At 36.7% G+C, this 18,022-nt stretch overlaps 1 protein-coding gene across 5 annotated transcripts in view; it reads left to right on the plus strand.

Moving 5' to 3' along the window:
* LOC106868419 (uncharacterized) overlaps positions 1 to 18,022 on the plus strand; it is a 116,961-nt gene that overhangs the window by 50,613 nt on the left and 48,326 nt on the right. For 3 of the 5 annotated variants that reach the window (XM_089352967.1, XM_089352968.1, XM_089352969.1), the window contains exon 3: positions 4,448 to 4,477. The exons of the other annotated variants lie outside the window; for them this stretch is intronic. The gene's annotated coding sequence lies outside the window, so the exon portion shown is untranslated. The remainder of the gene's footprint in view (positions 1 to 4,447; positions 4,478 to 18,022) is intronic. 5 annotated transcript variants of the gene reach the window in all.

Below are 18,022 nucleotides of genomic sequence, written 5' to 3' on the forward strand. Positions count from 1 at the left end.
CACTCTTTTACCATGGCCTAGTGCATGAGAAAGTAGAAAATCTAAACTTGATAAGGAAGTTTACTTGATGCTCTGATGGTATATGATACACTTGGTTGAAAATTATGTAAAAATACTGAGTATTAAATTACTTAAAAGTGTGTATTGAAGAATTGTATTTCGATGACTTGATAAATTAAAATTTATTTAAGATGTTACGTAATTATAATTTCATGTAAGGAATTGTTTATCATCTCTTCCTCCCTCTTCTTATTTCTATCTCTTGTTTCTATCTCTTTTCTTTCTCTCTTTTTTGTCTTTCTCTCTTTTTTGTCTTTCTCTCTCTCATATATGTGAACAGATGCAAACATGGACATATCATCATCATCATCATTTTTTTTTTTGTTATCATTCTCGTTATGAACAGTCAATTGTCAGAAAAGATGTCTTGTAGTATTTAGTAACCTTTTTTTATTGAGTTCAATTTCTGCTGTAGTTACTTTTGCCTTTTACACCAAAAATATTTTTGTCCATTTTTCCATTTGTATGGGTTAGGTGGTTCTTGTCCAGCACACTGTCTCACTACTTGTACTGGTCCTTTGTCATCTCTTTTGTGAAGTTTAGTCTCTTAAGATCAGCTTTCACCACTTCTTCCCATGTTTTCCTCAGCTTTCTCCTGCAAATTCCTACCATTTGCTTTGCTTAGCATTGTCATCCGTCACATACAGATGGACTGTGATAACATCAAAGACAAAATGAAGTCCTTGATGTCGTCACACCATGATTTTCTTTGTCTGCCTCTTCTTTTCTCTCTTTCAGTTGTGCCCTAGAAAGTTATTTTATACAAGAAATCATGGCTGATACAAGTTTGTATCTGGCAAGCTTTTGGCACTTCATTGTAGCAAGAATTGGTTCCTGCCTGCCAGCATATTTGGAGACTTACTACTTGACAAAGCTGGTTGTCTTATACTCTGTTGACAAGATATATAGCAGCCATCTGAATCTCTTATGCTTGACTGCCTGGATTCTTCATTCTGCGTCTGCTGTGTCCAAATTTCACTTGAATACTGAAGTATAGATGTCATTAGGGGCTGATACTGTTCAAATTTCATGGGAAAACTGATAGAACTGATTTTCCATATCACATCTGGCTTTGTCATGGCAGATGAAACCAAGTTGAATATTGCTTCATTGAGCTGCTATCGTTGCTCTAAGATTTTTAAAATTGTCCACTTTTTAAAGTTGTAGTCTGTTCAAAATGATACTAGTACTGTGTTGTGACTTGGTTGTTACTTTTACTGAATTAAGCTCCATTTTGTGTACCCTTAACTCTCTTTGTAGTTTGGCGGTGAGTTCTGGAGTCTGCTTTACTGTTTCCTGTTAGATTGATATTGTCAGTAAACAATGTTTGCAAAGGAGCTTACCTCCAATTGGATATGGAATTAATGTAATGCCTCTTGCCTTCATACTCATGGCGGTTTATGTGTTGATTAGTGTAGAGCAGCTAAATTTAACCAGGTGTCCAGATTCATTTTTGGGATCATCCATCTTGTTTGTGCTAGTGGATGACTGTAATGGTGTCTTGGATAAATGCTGGAATTGTGTAGGAGTATCATTTCCAGCTTGGAAAGCTCTCAGTTACCAAGTTAGTTAACTAGTTAAGTAAAAATTAATATGGACAATCACTAACAATAAGTGGTGGGTGTCTTTGAAGAAAGCCATCTGAGTAGAATATAAAAGAAGTATGTCAAAGATGTAGCAATAGAAAGCAAAAAAATGAGAGAGGAAGAGAGAAAGAGAGAGAGCTAATTAATAGATTAGAAAAAGTAATTAGAAAATCACTGTGGCATGCCAGAAATAAAAATAACTGCCAGCTATCTCTTTGATGCAAAATACAAAGGTTGGAATTGTCAGAACTGTTTAAGCTTCAATTAGATTTTCGATTGACCATATGTGTATGGTATTTGATTCTAAGTAGACGTCTGTGATTTTCTCGCCCATTATTTAGCTGTTGAAGTGTAGTGGTGGACTGGTGAATAGTGGACTTGTGAATAGTGGACTTTGGTGTCTAACTTGATGGCCTGCTGAAGCTCTCAGCAGGAGGAGAGTTGTGGAAATTAATGACAGTTAAGAGATGATTTGTAGCAAGTAGTTGTGCAAGGGATGAACAGCTCAGATGGTTTGTTTCTGTTTATTGCTGTTGTCTTTTATGTCTTTTTCTATCTTTCTTTTCCTTCTCGAATACACAAGTTTGTTGGTTTCAGAAATACTATGCTCAGTTGTGTGTGGGACAGAATAGACTAGAAGTCCCTGCCATCCAACACAACTTAGCTCAGTCTCTTTATGACTACCAATGCATGTAGGTATGGCACACAAAGAGAGAAATACTCAGGTTAGTCCATTGCATATAAATGTTTAGATACCACTTTTACTATCACATTTTTTATTTGTCTATGTGATCTCACTCCAGACAAATGAAACTATCAACTAAGTCCATGCTGTCTGTGGTTGTAGATCAAAAGATCAACTTCTGCAGACTTATTGTCTATGTCATTTTCTTAATTTCTCCTTTATGCTCTCAGAGAATAGGCGCAGTCATGGCCATGGGATTAAGAACTCTGTCACACAATCATGTGATTTCAGCTCAATCTTATTGCACAGCAATTTCAGAGTGTTGTCTGTCATAGCTTTGGGTCAGTTCAAGCCTTGTCAGTATAATTGGGTAGATTGAAAGTATGTAGAAGCTGGGACGTGGACTGTATCTGTTGATAAGGGGGTAGGCTTAATTATGGCTTGATACAACCATCTGGACCTTGGATATCTTTAGTGGGGTCCACCTGTTGCAAACATTTCTTCTGACCATAACCCATGACCTGTTGTTTTGTTTCCTCTTTCCCACAACCTGTCTTGCAGGAGCTATACCATAATCGTAAAAATGAAGCACAATTTGCAATTTGAGGATTTAGTTAGATATTGAGAAGGAAGCAGATTATTATTGTGTAAGCATTTTTCCATAAGTGGAAAAACGTTTTCTTTATATGGGTTGACATGGCTGTGTGGCTGAGAAGTTTGTTTTGTAACCATGTAGTTTCAAGATCAATCCCACTGCATAACACCTTGGGTAACTATTTTCTACCACAGCCCCAGATTAACCAAAGTTGTGCGAGTGGATTTGTTTGACAAAAACTGAAAGAAGCCAGTTGCACACACACGTATGCATGCGCACATGCACACACACACACACACACACACACACACACACACACACACGTATGAATATGTGTGTATTTGTGTTAATAAATGTGCTGCCCTGAAAATTTTGTCATTTCCCCTGTCAATAAATCATCCACTGTGGAATAAACATGTGGAATAAAAGATCTTTTATTTTTTCATGGGTGCTGGTGCCACATGAAATACACACCCATGCTGGTGCTATATAAAAAGCACTATAAAAAGTACCATTGCTGGTGCCATGTAAAGAACACCTGTGCTGGTACCACGTAAAAAGCACCTATGTTGGTACCACTTAAAAAGCACCTAGTACACTCTATAAAGTGGTGACATTAGAAAGAGCATCCAGCTGTAGAAACCGTACCAAAACAGACAAATGGAGTCTGCCTCAGTTCTCCAGCTGGTCAGCTCTTGTCAGACCGTTCAACCCATGCAAGCATGGAAAACAGATGTTAAATGGTGATGATGATGAGGAGGAGGCTAAAAAAGACCTCTGGCTGTAACACAATGCCTCAATAATATTTCCATCTAACCCATGCTAGCATGGAAAAATTGACATAAAATATGAATGAAAGAGCATCATTGTTTCTTTTTCACACTTGGAATGTGGCTTTGTACACACACTAATCAGTGTGTGCACATGTGTACTTTCTCTCTCTCTGACTCTCTCTGTCACACACACATACACACACATGACATATAGTGTGATATAGAGGACACCGGAAATTAATATTGTCTGATTAATAAAAAATAAATAAATAAATAAAAAGATGTACACAATGTCACAAAAACCTCTCTTTATTAGATTTTTGTACACATCCATTTAAAAGATAATTCTTGTGATTTTTCTGAGTGTGAATAGATTATTCTCTTCAGCCATTTATTTGATGTGTTTTCTTCATAATAGCATGGACTATTTTAAATAGACATATTTAGACACTTGTTAAACACTTTGAGCTGATGGAACTGAAGAAAACCAGTCGTAATTTTAGAATCTGTCATTGTGTATATATTTATACTAGTCACTAGTAATTAAATCTTGCAGAAGTCTAGATGAAGTTGAACTGGTGGAAAATGACCAAACCAAATTAGTAACTTGAGATTTTTGGCTTATAATTACATCAATTAATTACTTCATATTAAAAAAAATAAAGAAATAGCAAAAAGAAAAAAAAAATTCTGACTTTTGATTACTTAAGATTGTTTCTGAAGGCTTCTTCTCTTATCAATCTTCTAGATACCCTGATTGCTGTTCTAATTAAAACTGGTAAGTAATCATTCACTTGATATTTCTAGTAGTTTTTCTTTAACAAGTAGAAGTTAAATTTGGATTTAATGAGTACATTAAATATTTGTGTTAATTTTTTTTGCTTGTGAAATATCTGTAGAGGAAAATTTGATAGCTTAATTATAATTGTTCTGATCAACATCATCATCATCATCATCATCATCATCATTACTGCTGTCACTGTTTATTATTATTATTATTATTATTATTATTATTATCATCATCATCATTATTAAACGCTGAGCAAAATGCTTAGTGGCATTCCATCCATCTTTACGTTCTGGGTTCAGATTCCACTGAGGTTGACTTTTCCATTTATCCTTTTGGGGGTCGATAAATTAAGTGCTAATCAGATACGGGGGAAGATGTGATTGACTATCCCCCGTCCCCGCAAATTCCAGGCCTTGTGCCTATAGTAGAAAGGGTTATTATTGCATGCTGGGCAAAATGCTTAGCGTTATTTTATCCATCTTTATGTTCTGTGTTCAGATTCCGCCAAAGTCCACTTTGCCTTTCGCCTCTTTGGGCTTTGTGCCAAAATTTGAAACCATTATTATTATTATTATTATTATTATTATTATTATAATTATTATTGTTATTATTATTATTATTATCTTTATTGAGTGAGAGAGCAGTGCGTGCCATCAAAGTGACACGGGGGTAAAATATACCAAGCCCAGTATACCCATCATGACTACCTGTCTGGTAAGGGTATACCAGGTACATGCATCACAACGATATGTGCTTGACGTAGTGATCTCATATCAAAATAAACAGTGCATGACCTTGTAGGTGGGGCCCAGTTAGAATTTTCTTCAGGTCCCTGAATAAGGGTTGCTTAAGAATGATGAACAAAACACCCATGTTTCAAGAGGTGAATTATTCAAGCCCCAAAGAATTCCTCTCAACACATGGCTATGATGCTCCCCCACTACTTCTGCTCATGATCAGAGATGCACATATCATCAGCAACTAAGGGACATGCTCAACTGATTAAGGTTACAACAATTGACAAGCAAATCTGTGGTATTAAGCAGAATATTTGCTGTAGCCCATCTTTTATACCAAGATGAAACAATGTACATTATTATTGCCTTTGCACAGCTTCTAACGCTGGAGATGTACTACAGTGTCAGCTGTTCACTACCAGTGAACTAAGGTAACACCTCTTATTTTTCAAGCACCTTCCGGAGTATTCGAGCAGTTCCAAGCAGTGCTGTTTTCTGCAAGTGTTCCACCCTTATTGCAGCCCCTATTTGTTTCGATTATTATTAAGGTGGTGAGCAGGCAGAATTGTTAGCATGTCAAACAAAATGGTTAGTAGCATTTCATTTTTTATATTCTGAGTTCAAATTCCACTGAGGTATTCTTTCAGGGGTCAATGAAATAAGTACCATTTATGTACTGGATCAATGTAATCGATTGGTCCCTCCCACAAAATTTTAGGCCTTGTGCTTATAGTAGAAAAGATTATTATTATTATTATTATTATGATTATTATTATTATTATTATTATTATTGTTGTTATTTTTATTATTATTATTGTTATTAATATTATTATTATTGTTGTTGTAGTAAGATGGTAGAATTGTAAGCACACAATTAATTCTTTTCTACTCTAGGCACAATGCCCGAAATTTTTGGGGATGGGAGGGGCAGTCAATTAGACCAACCCCAGTACACAACTGGTACTTAATTTATCGACCCTGAAAGATGAAAGGCAAGGTTGACCTCGGAAGAATTTAAACTCAGAATGTAAAGAGAGACGAAATATTGTTAACCATTTCGTCCAGCATGCTAACGTTTCTGCCAGCTCTCCGCATTATATGCTATATGGCTTGTGTGTGGATTGTGCTGTGGTTTCAGATGTTGATTATGTGTATCATTTTATTAAGTGGTGATTATGCGGGATATATGCTGGGTGGGTTGTGCTATAATACTGGGTGGGAATTCTGTAGATTATGTCTTGTGCTTAATTTATTCAGAGGAACACCGTATCCCAACATATTGTAGTAAGGAGTGACTAAAAGGGTTAGCATAAAGAAGGGCATCCAGCTATAAAACGTTTCCATCAAAAAGCCCATCTAGCTCATGCCAACATGAAGGAGTGGACCATGTAGTTCCAGGTTCAGTCTTATTGTGGGACACCTTGGGCAACTGTCTTTTATAATTGCCCTTTGCCAATTAAAGCCTTGTGTGTGGATTAGGTAATGGAAACTGAAGGAAGCACGTCATATATATATATGTATATATCATCATCATTATTTAGCATCTGCTTTCCAGGCTGGCATGGGTTAGATGGTTAGACTAGAACTGGCCAGCTCGAGAGCTGCACCAAATTCCAGTCTGATTTGGCATGGTTTCTACAGCTGGATGCCCTTCCTAATGCCAACCACTTTGAGAATATAATGGATGCTTTTAATGTGCCACCAGCATGGGTGCTTTTATGTGCCACCAGCTTGGGTGTCAGTCACATGGAACTGTCATCAGCCATGACAACAGTTTCACTTGGCTTGACGAGCCTTCTCAAGCACAGCATACCGCCAAAGGTCTTGGTCACTTGTCATTGCCTTTGTGAGGCCCAACATTTGAAGATCATGCTTCACCACCTCATCCCATATCTTCCTGGGTCTACCTCTATCACAGGTTCCCTCCACAATTAGAGATAAACACAAATAGATAGATAGATAGATATGTGTAGGTATTTATGTATGTGTGTGTACTTTTGTGTTTTCTTGTCTTGACATCTTGGGATGACTAAAAATGAGTTTTTTCATCATAAAAGCAATATTGTCTTTGTTTCTTACCTTCCATGAAAACATGTCTAGCCATGGGAAAATATTAACTTACTTAGAAACGAGTGAGGGCTGGCATCAGGAAGGAAGCCTACCTCAATGAATTCCATCTGTTCCATGCAAGGCGGAAACATGAATGTTAAAATGATGATCAAGTGATTGTCAATAAGATCCAGGTGACAATGTAAGTAGTGAGAGAAGATTCTCCCTAAATATGTAGAGGGACCACTTTTAGGAGCAAAGTTAGAATACAGAATGTATCCTTGACCCACAAATAAGTTAGAGAATGTGGATGAGAGATTTGTGCCCCATTCAAGAATAGGGTAGATGGTCTTTTGTGTTAATGATGAATGAGAGACAGTGTTTAGTTTCGTCTAAAATCCACAAATATTTGTAAAAAGGAGTGACTACTTTCAAGTGGATGATTTAATGTGATTTTATTTGTGTGTGTGTTTCATTGGTTTAGGTTTTCATTTCTCAGAGAGAGAGGGAGAGAGGGAGGGAGGAAATCATGACTCATGAGGCGCCAAAAATAACCACTTTTATAATCACTGTATGTCACTCACATGAAAGTCCACAACCTTGAGTAGAACTCTCAAGACCTTGTGATTTTTGAGAACCAGTCAAGAGCTGTAGAAGAACAGAGTACAGAGTGGTCTCACACACACACACACACACACAGAACATAGTTTGATGTTTAAGTAAAAGTATGCTTGTATATGTACATTTTCTGTAGCTGTTTTGTGACCTTGTGAGTCACATCTAGTCCCTAGGTAATAGAAACTCGGAGTGTATATTACAAAAATATATTCTCTACATTTTAATATTTTTTTAGAACAATCTAGAATTTGTATTTAGTTTCTATCTTTTATTAGTCTCAGTCAGTAGACTGTGGCCATCCTGGGGCACCATCTTGAGGAGTTTGGTCAAACAAATTGATCCCATTACTTTTTTTTTTTTTTAAGCCTGACACTTTTTCTGTTGATTCTTTGGCTGGACTGCTAAGTTATGGGAATATAAACAAACTAGTTGTCAGGCAGTGGTGAAGGACAAACACAAAGAAGAACACACATGTACACACACACATGCCCAAGCACACACATGCCCAAGCACACACATGCCCAAGCACACACATGCACAAACACACACATGATGAACTTCAACACAGTTTCCATCTACCAAATTCACTCACAAGGCATTTGCCAACCTGGGGTCTATGGTAGAAAAAAATATGACCAAAGTGCAACAGGGCCAGTCAGGCAGTACTGGCAGCGGCCATGCTCAAATGGTGTTTTTTTACATGCCACCTGCACAGGAGCCAGTCCAGCAGCACTGGCAATGACCTCGCTTGAATGTTTTTTCACGTGCCACCGGCACAAGTGCCAGTAAGGCAACGCTGGTAACTATCATGCTCAAATGGTGCTGTTTACGTGCCACTGGCCAGAAGCCAGACAGCTGCTCTGGCAATGATCACGCTCGGACGGTGCTATTAGCACTCCACTGGCACGGGTGCCAGTCATCGAATTTGGTCCAATTACGATTTCAATTTCACTTGCCCCAACAGGTCTTTGCAAGCAGAGTTTAGTGTCCAATGAAGGAAAGTTTAGCATGGGTGCCAGTCGTCAAATTTGGTTCGATATATAGTTATAATGCGGACTTATATATTTTGCAATTATTTGTTTCTGGTTGTTTCATGGATTGGCAAAAGTTACAGTCATTCTCAGTGGGTGTGAATGAAAGCTATATAGTTGGATTTGCTTAACCCTTTAGCATTTAAGCCAGCTATGTCTGGCAAAAATATTCAATATGTTTTATGTTCAAACCAGCCAAATCTGGCCTCTCATATGACCTCTACAATGACATTCTAAAAATGATCAGTTATATCATCAAATTCTCAAAGCCAAGACATAATGCATGATTAATTCCAAACAATAGCAATAAATAAGCATTAAATTTGACAGAGTAATCTGAAGGTTAAAGGGTTGATAAATGAATTTATCTTACACGTTTCTAGGAAAACCCAGTATAACTAGGCATGGCTGTGTGATAAGAAGCTTACTTCCTGAACATGTGGGTCTTGATTCAGTCCCACTGTGTGACACCTTGGTAAAGTGTCTTCTACTATAGCCCTGGGCTGATCAAAGCCTTGTGAGTGGATTTGATAGATGGAAATTGAAAGAAGCCTGTTGTATATATATTTGAGTGAAATTCAATGACAGAAATTGCACAGAAGCCTCTGTTGCGTGTGTGTGTGTGTGTGTGTAGTTCAGTTGTCTTATCTGTTTTGATTTGTTAAGACCATCACTAGAATAAAAATACTTTACTCCAAAAACAGGCATAGGTTTGTAACAGAAAGAATATCCAACCTCCAAATACTACCTCATCAAATCTCAGCCAACCCATGCAAGCATGGAGAAAATGCACATAAAATGGTGGTGGTGATGGTAATAATTGTAGTAGTAGTAGTGTTTTTGTATGCGTGTGTTTGTGTTTCATAACTGAAGTGTAGACTTATACAAGACTAAGAATAGATTACTGAATAGTCATCTGTATAAAGAACTGGGAGAAGAGCCAGGTTCCAGCTTAGCTATTAGAAATATACCAAGCTGAATAAGTCTACAGACAAGAGAAAAAATAGAAAAGAAAAGTTATCTATAAAATATGGTGTTAAGCTTAAAGAGATACAAAAGATTTTATCATGGCTGTGTGGTAAGAAGTTTTCCTCCAAGCCACATGGTTCTGGGTTCTGTCCCACTGTATGACACTTTGAGTGTCTTCTGCTATAGCCTCTAGCTGACCAAAGCCTTGTGAATGGATTTGGTAGATGGAAACTGAAAGAAGCCTGTCATATATATATATATATATATATATATATATATATATACATATATATATATATATATATCAGCAATAGTAATAATGATTATTATGAAGTGGCATAGCATTACCTTTAATTCTTTTTATATATATACAGCTTTACTTAGACCTACACATGTTTCAACTGCACTGATTAGTTCCCATTGCAATTTCAGCCCTACTATAATATGGGTGTAGTTTCTTCAGGGTCTTTATTTTAATATCCTTTGATTTGTCTCATTACCAGCGTCGCCTTCCTGGCACTTGTGCCGGTGGCACATGCAACGACATTTGAGCAAGATCGTTGCCAGTGCTGCTGGACTAGCTCCTGTGCAGGTGGCATGTAAAATACACCATTTTGAGCATGGCCATTGCCAGTACCGCCTGACTGGCCTTCGTGCCGGTGGCACGTAAAAGCACCCACTACACTCTCGGAGTGGTTGGCGTTAGGAAGGGCATCCAGATGTAGAAACTCTGCCAGATCAGATTGGAGCCTGGTGCAGCCATCTGGTCCACCAGTCCTCAGTCAAATTGTCCAACCCATGCTAGCATGGAAAGCGGATGTTGAACGATGATGATGATGATATTATATTTTCTGTCTTACACTTATTCCTGTTTAGAACAATTGAAAAGTTAATCTTTTATATTTCTCTCAGATTTAGTTTTAATTTGATCATTCATGGAAGAATCAAATTCATTGCAACCAAGTTCTTTATTACTATTTACTCTTCTAAATAATGTCACCCTATTTTAAATACCTAACTGAGAACAAACCAGTAAATGTTTGGAGTAATCCCTTACTATTTACAAATATATGTGTGTGTGTATATGTATAGATAGGTAGATAGAGGCATGCTGATGCAGTAAAGAATTTTACTTCTCAACCACATAATGTAAGGTTCAATCCCATTTTGTACCTTAGGCAAATGTCTTTTATTATAGCCCTCGGTCAACTGGGGTTGTAGGAAGAGAATTTGTCAAACAGAAATTGTTCAAAGACCGAAGTAAGCAAAAGTGTGTGTGTGTGTGTGTGTGTGTGTGTGAGTGTGAGTGTGTGTGTGTGTGTGTGTGAGAGAGAGAGAGAGAGAGAGAGAGAGAGAGAGAGAGAATGAATGAATGTTTACAATTTGGTAATGAACAACAAAATGTCAACATTTATAGCTGGGTCACAAATAGTAATGTTTGTTGATATTTCTTGTCATTAAATTGTCAGTTAGCTCTGTACCTTGGAATTCCTCTGATCTAAAAACATCTCTTCTTGAAAATCAGTTAAGGATTGGCTATATGAGGAGTACCAAATCATAAAATCCTGCCTCAAATAACTCTCTGTCTAACCCATACTAGCATTAAAAAAAACCCAGACATTAACCCTTTCATTATGAAATGGGTTTATTCTTTAGCATTTAAACTGGCCATATCTGGCCCAAATATACCACTTTTTTGTGATGAAACTGAGTAGCTTTAGCCTATCACACATCCCCTACAATGTCATTCTAAAAATAAACAATAACATCACCAAAATCATGAACCTATGAGATAATGAATGATTAATTCAAAACAATTTGAATAAATAAGCTCTACATTTGACACAATAATGTGAATTCTAAAGAGTTAAACTAACAAACAAATGAATATTTAAAAAGAATTCTTTCAATCACTGATTAGAGGAAGGAGAGCAATACCCATGACCTTTTGTAAGGCTCCGAAGACTGGTGGGAAATAAGGGGAGAAGATATTTTCAGATAGAGGAGACCTAGTGCAAATGCTTGCAATAGAATGGACTCAGCTAAATACACAGCAGGTGGAGGAGGAGAAAGTGTTGTTGTCTACCCAAGCGATGGATTAAGCCAACCACTGAATATCAGAAATGGTCTCCCTGATGGGTTTCCGTAAATTTTATTCACAAGCTTCTGGTTACCTAAGGCTACTGTAGAAGACACTTATCTAAAGTATGGTGTAGTATGATTGAACCCAAGCTGAAATTTCACAATTAGGAAATGAACTTCTTAACCATCATATGTTCTGATCCACAAAGATCAGAACTTAACTGCAGCTCTTGGTGGTCCAAATTGGATATGCAATCAATGTGGGTGTCTTTTCAAAGCATTGTCTGGTTTAAAAAGCCACATCAGATGTCATGATGGTTCTAAGGTGTAGGAACAGGTGCTGGTTCACCTCTGCATAAGGAGTACAAGAAATATTCCTCTTAAAAAATTATGGCCAGGCGAGTTGTCTTCCTTCGCTTGATAGCGAGGTTTTTCAATTTTGAAGTAAAAATTTCCGAAAAGAGTGAGAGAGAAAGAGAGATGTATATGTTTGTATTTCAGTTTTCCTATTCTTTAAGTGCATTTCACTTTACTAGGATATTTGTAAATAGATATTAACTAAACTGTGTTTCAGCATTACTTCTAGACACTGTTCTGATATTATATTGTATCTTCTAAACCAGACTCTATTACAATAAAGCAGTAAAATTACCGTGGATTCTGATTTTATCTTTCACACATCCCTTGTGAGTCCATGCAGGTGTTAGACAATGTGGTGGGGGTGGATTTGTATCAGGTGAAACATTTCTTGTTATTGTTAGTAGTAGTAGTAGTAGTAGTAGTGAATCACTGGCTTGTTAGGCAAAATGCTTAGCAGCATTTTGTCTCTTCACGTTCTGGGTTTCTAATTTCACCAAGGTTGACTTTGCCTTTCATCCTTACAGGGTTGATAAATTAAGCACCAGTTGAGCACTGAGGTTGATGTAATCAATTTACCTCTCCCCCAAACTGCTGGCCATGTGTCAAAATTTGATATCTATTATTATTATTATTAGTAGTAAGGTGGCGAGCTGGCAGAAACGTTAGCACACTGGACAAAATGCTTAGCGGTATTTCACCCGTTTCTATGTTCTGAGTTCAAATGCTGCTGCGGTCGACTTTGCCTTTCAGCCTTTCAGGGTGGATAAATTAAGTACCAGTGGAACACTGGGGTCAATGTAATCGACTAGTCTCACCCATGAAGTTTCAGGCCTTGTGCCTATAGTAGAAAGGATTATTATTATTATTATTATTATCATTAGTAGTGGTAGTAGTAGAGCAGCTGCTTTTAATGAAATATTCTAAGCATTTTGTGGTATTAGTAGTAATATGCTATTAAGCGCCAAGTCTGTCCTGATCAAGAGACTTATGATCAAAGCATTCCAGTTGTGACCACCCCATCTTATCCCTTTTCTTTTCTTTTTGTAAGCCAGTGTATCTACAATTACCTCATTGCCAAATATGCCTTTCTTTTTTCTTTTGGATGAGAGTTTGCTTTCAAGTAAATTTGCCTTCTATTTCTAGCAGATTACGTGACTACATTGAAATTCCCTTGTAGGATTTAAAACCCACTACTGTTTGCTATGTGTGTGTGTGTGTGTGTGCGTGCGTGTATTCTCTTTTTCATGCCTTGGTACTGTGTGGAATGTGGCTCTCATAATTTATGTAAAGAACAGCCAAAGATGATAGCTTTTGATGTACAAATGTTTTCGAGTTGTTTCTTGTTACTTTGCCACTTGTCTGGGACCGAACTGACTAGAAACAGGTGCAAAAACTTATTGACATTCATACACACACACACACACACACACACACACACACACACAAACATTTTTGCTAATCCCCGGAAATGTCTTGATTCCAGTTAAAAAGACAGAATAGTTTGTTAGTGACCAGCTTGAATTCTGTGAAGAAGAACTTAAATAAAGTTCAAAGAATGATCAGCTGTGTGGTCATGGTTAAGTGGGAGCATGGTTAAAGAAGCTCACTTTGCAACCATGTGGTTTTTAATTCAGTCCCACCTGTACAGCTCCTTGGGCAAGTGTCTTCTGTTATAGCTCTGGCCTAACAAGTGTCATGTGAGTGAACTTGGTAGAAAGGAAATATGTGCAAATCCATTGTTTTTCGTCATTATTTCCCTCTTTCCTTTTAAAATGTAATGCCTCTCTCTGCCAATATGTCAAAGACCAAGACTTTACTTTCTTGATATTGCCAGTACTTCAACAGAGAATGCAGCTGTGTTGACCACTGGAGAACTTAGAGAGAGAGAGAGAGAGAGAGAGAGGTAGATAGATAGATAGATAGATACAATAATAACTATATAATAGTATATCATAATAATAATATATATTCTCTGTTTTAAAGCGATGTTTTATATAAGCAATTGACTGAAAAATGAAGAGCTAACCCTAGCCAGAATTGAACCCACATATCAACACTTACATGGCTTTCTCTCCATAATTTACAAAGCCTTTTGGGTTTGTTTACAAATATTATATGTAGTATTAGACAAAGTATATATTTCATAAAATTTGGCTGAAATGTATGAGTGAGCTTTTGGTTTAATAGGATGCTCATGGAAACGTGTAAGCATTGATATGTGGGTTTGATTCTGGCTAGCTCATCATTTTTCAGTCAGTTGCTTATATAATATGTCACTTTAAATCAGAGAATATATATTATTATTATTATTATTATTATGATATATTATTATATAGTTATTATTGCACTAAGAGACTTCCATAGTCGCTTTCTCTCCATAACTTACAAAGCCTATTGGGCTTGTTTACAAATATTATATGTAGTATATATACATAGATATATACATGTATATATATATATATATATATACATATATATATATATGTGTGTGTGTGTGTGTGTGTGTGTGTATATATATATGTGTATATATATATATATATATATATATACACACACTCACACACACACACACACACACACATATATATATATGCACACACACACACACACACACACACATATATATATATGCACACACACACACACACACACACACACACACACATATATATAAATATGTGTGTATGTTACTGTTCCCTTGACTTGCCTTTGGATGATAGTCGTAAGCAAGTGTCATTGTCATGCACATAATGTCCTTTGCTTTCAATCTTCTGCGAAAACCTGTCTGGTTATGGGGAAATATCTTAACTTGGAAATAGGCGAAGGTTGTTGGTAACAGGAAGGGTAATCTGGCTGCAGAAAATCTTCTTTGACAGATTCCCTCCAAGCCATGCATGCATAGAAAAGTAGATGTTAAAATGACTGGCATCAAGTAAAAGTATGCTTTTCCCTTGTGAATTTACACATCTATATGTGTGAATTACACATCTACATGAACATGCTTTGTCATGAAGTCTCCTGAGTTCATCTGTCCTATGGCATGATCAGCTCACCTGTGACTAAACTTGCTATCCCGCCAAGCCTGAGGAGTGTCATTTTGGACACCCTACCGGATGAAACATATATACATATGTTTATTTATATTTGAATTTGTTTCCACACTAGTAAATCTTTGGGTGAATATGAGAAGCTGTAAATGTACGAAAAGTTTTGAATTATATTTTTTTAAGACGTATGTCAGTTGCATTAGCTTAGTGAAACCTTATCATTTCCTTTTTACTAACTGATATAATATCTTGCGTATGTTCATGCGAGTGTAAAACTGGCTGCAGCAGAGTATATTATTATTAGATACCATCATGTTATTTTGTTGTCCAGCCTGATAGCTTTCACTGGAAAGGAAACATAAACATGTATATTATTTATTTTTCCTGTTGGAAGAGTATAACTACTGGAAAACATTTCACTTCCTCATTAAACTAAGCTTGAAAGAAGGTCATTGGTGTTTATTTTTAACCTCATTTAAAAGATTTAATATTACAAAATGCCATTTCTCTAGAATTTGAAAAGGTCACTAAAATTTATTGCAGTGTTTTTAACTATTTCAAGGCAGTGAGCTGGTGGAATCAGCACACTCGGTAAAATGCTTTTGTCTGTCTTTACATTCTGAGTTCAAATTCTGCCAAGGTTGACTTTGCTTTTTATCCTTTTGGGGTTGATAAAATAAGTACCAGTTGAGTACTGGGGTCGATGTAATCAACTAGCTCCCTCCTTCGAAATTGCTGGCCTTGTGCCAAAATTTGAAACCAATATTTTTAACTATTAAAATATTTCTATTTTAAAGCCTTTTGATTTATCAGTGTATTGTTTGTAAGAATAATTTATTTTGAAAAGAGTCATAAAATCCACTGGTATGGCAGTGTGGTTAAGAAGCTTGCTTTGCTACCACAAGATTTCAGGTTCAGTTCCACTGTACAGCACCTTAGAGAAGTGTCTCTTCTGTTATAGCTCTGGCTGTACCACTGCCTTGTAAATGAAGTTCCTACTTACCAAGACGCAGCAAATTATGTGGGTATTAAGTTGCAGTAAATTAAATAACTGATTACTAAATGCACAGTAATAAGACACGTAACATTTTCGTGATATTTAAAACTTTTATTTAAAATTTAAAAAAAATATATAGGTGCAGGAGTGGCTGTGTGGTAAGTAGTTTACTTCCCAACCACATGGTTCCGGGTTCAATCCCACTGTGTAACACCTTAGGCAAGTGTTTTCTACTCAAAGCCTTGTGAGTGGATTTGGTAGATGGAAACTGAAAGAAGCCTGTCGTATATGTGTGTGTGTGTTTGTGTGTCTGTGTTTGTCCTCCTACTATCACTTAACAACTGATGTTGGTGTGTTTATGTCCCCGTAACTTAGCAGTTCGGCAGAAGAGACCAATAGAATAAGTACTAAGCTTACAAAGAATAAGTCCTGGGGTTGATTTGTTCTACTAAAGGCGGTGCTCCAGCTTGGCCACACAGTCCAGTTACTGAAATAAGTAAAAGAATAAAAGAATACCTTTTATCTTTTACTTATTTCTGTCATTAGACTGTGGCCTTGCTGGAGCACTGCTCTGAAGAATTTTAGTCAAATGAATCAACCCCAGTTCTTTTTTTTTTTTTTAAGTGTAGTACTTATTCTATCAGTCTCTTTTGCTGAACTGCTAAGTTATGGGGATAGCACTGGTTGTCAAGCAGTGGTGGGGGACAAACCCCACCTCCTACACACACACATATACATAACAGGCTTCATTCAGCTTCTGTCTACCAGATCCTCTCACAATGCTTTAGCCGGCCTGTGGCTATAATAGAAGACACTTGACCAAGGTACCACGCAGTGGGACTTGAACCTGGAACCATGTGGTTAGGAAGCAAACTTCTTACCAAACAACCACATCCACATTTAGAATATGGTTTTTATATTTTCCCATACAAAAAGAATATGTTTTTAATATTTTTATGGTATAATTCATTTGAAAGGAAATATATCCCAGGTTTGTGATTCATATGGATTTTGTATTAAAACTGATATTACAACATTATTTTCTACCCCTTCGAAACTTTCTATTTAGAAAATTTATCTGTGATAACTTCAAAACTGAAATCATTAATTCTTTTGATTTTATTTGTAAAACCCAGATGAACAAACATACGCACGCACACACTCTCTCACGTGCACATGCACACACACACACACACACACACACACACACACACACACACACACATTACTTTTAATCATAATTTTCTTTGCTAGTCTGAAACAAATTTTGTTTTCAATACTGCTTCTAAAATTGTGATTTTACTCATAAATTTTTGCTATACTTTATGTAACTAGACCAACTTACACCCCTCTGAGTGAATTTGGTTGATGGAAACTGTGTGGAAGCCTATCATGTATATATATATCTGTGTGTGTGTCTTTGTGCTTCTATTTGTCTCCCTCACCACACTTAACAAAAGGTGTTGGTTTGTTACATCCCTGTTACTTAGTCGTTTGACAAAAGACACATATAGAATAAGTACCAAACTTAAAAAATAAGCGCTGGTGTCGATCTGTTTGACTAAAACCCTTTGAGTCTGTGTCCCAAGATGGCTGCAGTCAATTGGCTGAGACTAGAAAAGGATGGAAAGATAAAACTAGTT

The sequence above is a fragment of the Octopus bimaculoides genome, chromosome 5 (assembly GCF_046866305.1).
Source record: "Octopus bimaculoides isolate indiv1 chromosome 5, ASM4686630v1, whole genome shotgun sequence".
NCBI classification, from domain to species: domain Eukaryota; kingdom Metazoa; phylum Mollusca; class Cephalopoda; order Octopoda; family Octopodidae; genus Octopus; species Octopus bimaculoides.